Source organism: Nyctereutes procyonoides, unplaced genomic scaffold (assembly GCF_905146905.1).
Source record: "Nyctereutes procyonoides isolate TBG_1078 unplaced genomic scaffold, NYPRO_anot_genome, whole genome shotgun sequence".
NCBI classification, from domain to species: Eukaryota; Metazoa; Chordata; class Mammalia; order Carnivora; family Canidae; genus Nyctereutes; species Nyctereutes procyonoides.
The window spans coordinates 17,379,490-17,385,489 of record NW_026575142.1 but is presented as its reverse complement, the minus strand read 5'-3'; positions in this window follow the sequence as shown (position 1 = coordinate 17,385,489).

Genomic DNA, 6,000 nt, shown 5'->3' with positions numbered 1-6,000 from the left:
GAATGTTACTGTATTTGGAGATAAGGCCTTTAAAGAAGTGATTATGTTAAAATGGAGCTGTTAAGGTGGGCCCTGATCCAATTTGACTGATGTCCTTATAAAAAAGAAATTTGGACCCACAGAGACATCATGTCTGAGCAAGCAAAGAGGAAAGGCCACGCGAGGACATAAAGAGAGGGTGACCATCTGCAAGCCAAGCTCTTTCTTATGAGAGAGGCCTCATAAGAAAGGAACCCTGTCCACACCTTGATCTTGAACCTCTAGCCTCCAGAATGGTGAGAAAATACATTTCTGTTGTTGAAGTCACCCAGTTTGTAGTATTTTGTGATGGCAGCCCTAGCAAACTAATACAGGTACACAGATCTGAAAGTGACTTTCTATAGAATACACACACACACAAATTGAGAGAACTGTTCAGCAATTTGAACAGAAAGAAAAGAAATAGGAAGACACAGATTAAGTGAAATAGAAGTAAAAGATATGAGGAAACAAAACAACGATTGGAAAGATAATAGATCGAGATAAGGAAGAAAAACTAGAAACTAAAAATGTATTATCAGAATTAAAATCTTTATTGCAAGCAATAAACAATGAGCCAACACTATAGGAAATGGAATCAGTGACATATTACATAAATGTGGAAATTATTCCAGACTGTAAAGGAAGAAAACAAAACTATGAAAATGATGAAATAGAGATTATAAATAAAGAGTGATAGAAAATAAAGACAAGATAAGAATTATAAGTCTCACCATGGAAGAAACAGCCAAAAAAACTGGAGCAGTCATCATTGAAATAAATTAACATCTGGAGTTGAACAATTCTGAAGTGTAAAGATTGAAGATCAGCAAAAACAAAACCGTATCTGGTTAGTTTCTGGCCAAAAAAATCAAATTATAAGGACAAAGGGGAAAAGTCCTGAAGGCTTCCAGGCTGAAAAAAAGTTTAAGCTTTAAGACTCTCACTGAATGAGATTACTTTCCATGGCTGACAGTCATTTTTAAAAGTTATTGGTGTTATTATAGTAATGATTAAATAATTTTTTAACTCTTTGCAAATATAGAACATTGTCCAGAAAACCACAAATAATTTGCTTTTTTAATAGGTAAACATATAAACTTACTGCAAGGTTAATGGAAATGCCAAGGAAATTAAAAGATACTTTGCATATTTAAAATTCTTATTAGATGACCTGATAATTAGAAAAACTAAGAAAACATTTACTACCAGGTATAATGCTATCAAGTCCTCCCAGCATCCTGTTCCACCTTGGACTTGCAAATGACCTTGCATAAAAATAAGCATCTGCTATTCAAAATATATCAGTTAGCTTTTGCTATATAACATACCACCCCAAAGCTTAGTGGCTGAAAACATCATTTTATTTACCGACAATTCTGTGGGGTAAGCATTGGGGTGGGCTCTGCTGGCTTGAGCGGTGGGAGTGGTGCTGGGTGGTGGAGAGGTCTCGCCCACCGGGGGGTCATGCACCAGGCTGCAGTCATCTGATGGCTGATGGTCTCAAGTACTAACAGAAGACTGATGGGCTGAGACAGGCTCAGGGGTTTGATGGTTGGGGGTTCGCAGACAGCTGTCTCATAGGACTCTAGCAACTGAGCCCGGATTTTATATGGTGACAGCACTACAAACAGGCAGGCTCCAACGCACCAGTTTTAACCCTGCCCTTGTATCACTTCTGCTCATACCCCATTGTCCAAAATAAGTCACATGGCCAAACCCAGAGTCATTATGGGAAGAGACTACACACATGGAAATGGATATGGGGAGGCTTGTCTGTTCTTGCAATGGCTACCATAAACTTCAACCATATACACATGCTTAAATGTACATATTTAGGCATTTATGCTAAGTAAACAACAGAGGTGTGTGAAGATGTTCATTTAAAGATGTTCCTCAGGGGCACCTGAGTGGCTCAGTCAGTTAAGCACAGATTCTTGATTTCTGCCCAGGTCATGATCTCAGGGGTGGTGAGATCAAGCCCCACATTTGGGTCTGGGTTAGGATGGAGTCTGCTCTTCCCTCTTCCTCCCCCCACTTGCACAGGTTCTTGTGCGTGCTCTCTCATAAATAAATAAATAAATAAATAAATAAATAAATAAATAAATAAATAATTCTTTTAAAAAAACATGTTCTTTGAAGGATTATTCATAATAATGAAAAATTGAAGGATTTTAAATGCCCAATTTATGAGGAGGTTAGGAAGCAAGCCCATATGATGGACTATAAGACAACTTTTTTTTTTTTTTTTTTTTTACTGAACAAAGGTATATTTATTGATAACAGATAAGTTTATGGTGAATTTTTTAAAAGCAGCTGACAAGGATGTTTGAGTGGTTCAGTCGGTTAAGCAACTGCCTTTGGCTCAGGTTATGATTATGGGTCCTGGGATTGAGCCAGCATGGGGCTCCCTGCTCAGGGGGAGCCTCTTACCCCTCTCCCCCTGCCCCTCCCCACTGCTGGTACAGGAAAGAAAGAAAAAAAAGAAAGAAAGAAAGAAAGAAAGAAAGAAAGAAAGAAAGAAAGAAAGAAAGAAAGAAAAAAGAAGAAAGAATGAAAGAAAGAACAATAATATATATGAGATACTGTGTTTTGGTAAAACACGGAGACACACAAACATCATATGAAAAATCATAGTGGGAATTATGAGTATGCTAATATGGACTCTGAAGTAAGAAAGATCTAGGTCTACATAACTAGGTAAGTAAATTGCATCAATACTTAACCTCTCTGGTCTCAGTTTTCTCAACTATAAATTAGTTTACAGTTTAACAACTATTAGGGTTGTTATGAGGATTAAAGAGGCTAATGCTTGCAGTGTAATGCTTAGCAAACTAAATTGAACTTTGTTTGTATTACTCTGATTTGCTAAATAAAGAACATTTTTTTCTGTTTATCTTCTCTGATGAGACTAAATTACTTTCATTTAATAACAACACTAAGGGAGTAGTAAAAAAAAATTGTCTTGGAATTATTGGGATTTCATTTAAATGTTAAACAAGCCTCCATACGACGGAACAGAACCAAAACCCAAGTTCTGTAGCCCCACTTCAGCAAAGGAAAGGCTCTCGATCTGGGAAAAGCTGGAGAAGCCAGCCCCCTGCTTTAAGAAGCTGGCAGGCAGCACATTGTAAAGATAAGAAACGAAGTTCAGTTGGGACAATTATTTAACAAATGTTAAGAGAGACACCAGAGGGCCACTGGAAGCTAACCAATGTTAGGCCAGCTAACCAATGTTAAACCTCATGGTGGATCTTTTACTGTGTCTACAGCCAATCAACTTCAATAGGCTATTATAACAAGAGCGTATCCGTTATTTTTGGTAGGTTTCACTAATAACATTAATAACAACATTTCCATTCCCAGGATGTGATGTTTTGCGCTCAAATTAGCTTATAGGCAGTTTGCTTTCAAACTAATAATTCGCATTTCAAAATAAACAACCACCAAAAAGCCAAGTTTACTTAATAATATTCAAGCAGGACAAGAACATTATATTCAGAAAATCAGAAAGACTAATAGCATTCCACAAATTTCAATGACTATAATAGTGTCCATGTATCCTGAAAACGAAATGAATCTGGTGCATCTAGGTGATAAAGATGTTTAGGTTTAAAAGCAACAATTGTTCCAGACGTTGCAAGCTTGTTGCTGGCCAAGTCTGTTCCCTTATTATCTGTATTTCTTAGAGGGCTTGGCAAAGTATTTTGCACAAGAAATACTTGGGGCCTGCGTGGTTTTGTTGATGTATAGACAAAGCACTTGAATTGACATTTGAGTGCATGCAAATACAGCTGCAACTCCACGACCATAAGGGAAGCATCTGATCATTTCATAAAATAGCAATGAAGTATCTTACTTTTTAAATATCATCATGACAAAGAAGTAGGGAAAATTTGAAAGCATATTTAGAAGTATAAAAAAAGCCTACAGCAAAACCTTATCTTCTATTAGGGGAGCCGTCTGTTCTTAATAAGGTATCCTTTCCAGGCACAGGTTATGAAACCAGAAGCTACTCTCAGTTTGCCCCTCTCCTCCTCGACAATGCTTTAATTCAATTTTGAACTTTAGCTCAGAAGAACATTGATTATGTGTGTGTGCGCGTATACACACATATATAAAATAAGTCTTTCTAAAGCCACTCCCACTACTGCAGTATTTTGAAACAATTCCCAGTTATCATATTCTTTTGTCCATTAATATTTCAGTAATTAACCTAAACGACAAGAATTCTTTTTTGATAACCCTAATATCATCATCATATTTGGAAAATTAAGAATACTTAATAGAATCAACTACCCATTATTTAAATTGCCAGTCGTATCATAAAAATTGCTAGAAATGGATTTATTGTTGTTTTAAAGTATATTCCTTTGAATCAGGATCCAAATAATTTCTGTATATTGCACACAGTTATCATATCTTATTTAAAGTTCCTTTATTTTTTTAAAAAAATTTATTTATTTATTCATGAGAGACACACAGAGAGAGGCAGAGACACCGGCAGAGGGAGAAGCAGGCTCCACACAGGGAGCCCGATGTGAGTCTCCAGGATCACGCCCTAGGCCAAAGGCAGGCACCAAATTGCTGAGCTACCCAGGGATCCCCAAGTCTCCTTTAATCAATAGATTTCCTCACCATTTTTGTGTGTGTCATTTATTTCTATTGAATAAATGAAGTTGTTTGTCCTTAGAATTCCCTCCACTGGTTTGCTGATGGGATCTCCAGGGTATAATTTAATTTGTTTCCTCCATTCTCTGTATTTCCTATACATTGGTGATTGGATGTGAAGACTATTAGATTCACATTTCTTAGGTTTGGGTGCTTTTCTGGGTGGTAGTGGGGATGGGTAGGACTTCTCCCTAGTTGCCATTGTGTTGGATCACTTCATTCTCTGTGTTGTCTTAAAAAAATTCCTTTCCCTTTCTCTTGCCTTATCCTCTCTTGTTTCACCTATACCATCTAACTACCTTGACCCATATTCACAATCCAACGCATAACCCTCCATATTTTCTCCATGATCACTTAAATATCTTTATGCATGTGCAAAGGTTCTGTTTGCTTTACAAAAATTAGATCGTGAAAAGCCTTCCAAGCCAAATAGTAGAGCTCTAATTTGTTCTATTTAATGGCTCCAAAGTAATACTCCATGTGCACAGCTACCACAATTTATTCAGCCATCCTATTTCAGGTGGCAAGTGCTTTGTTCCTAGAACTTGTTGCCATATCTTGTTCATTTATACATATATCCTGGCTTTTGTTTTTATAGGATGGGTTTCCCAAGAGTGAGATTGCTGGGTCAAAAAGTATTATGTATATTTTATTTTAGTAGATGTTTCCAGTTAGCTTTCAAAAAAGGCTGTAGCAGTTCATATATCCACCACCCCAGTCTCAAGGAGCGGGCGGGGGGTGGGGGAACAGTCATAAATGAGAGTTACATGTTGGGAGCCAGCAAGGAGCAGGGGTCATTCAAGGAGAGGAAAAGTTCTGTGGGATCCCCTAATCAGCAATCAGTGAGCTAATGGTAAGTGGTTCTTCAGAAGAAAATGCCCTATTCGTCTTTATATCTCATGAGCCTAACATAGGCCTGGCACAGAACAAACAATTCAGAATCCCCCAAAGAGGGTCTGAAGACAGTTATCTCTGACTACTAAAAGTTACCTCTAAAGCATCTCCATTTCATGGATCCCAGTGAGTTCTTTCCTACTGGGTGGTACTTCCAAATTACACAATAGAATGTATTTAACATCTGCTCTTAATTTCATTTGAGTCTTTATCCATCTCAGCTAAAATTCTGGGAAAAAAGAAGTTGTCTTGGATTGGAAAAACCAGGAAACTTGGCTCAAGAGAATCATTCCTAAGTCATGGAACATTCTGGTTTTTTAGTGCTCTACATGTGATGGTCACACCAAAAGGAGTACCCACCTCCCCTCCTCTGTGAGAGTCACATTTTTCTTATTAAGCCTTCATTCATCTCTCTTG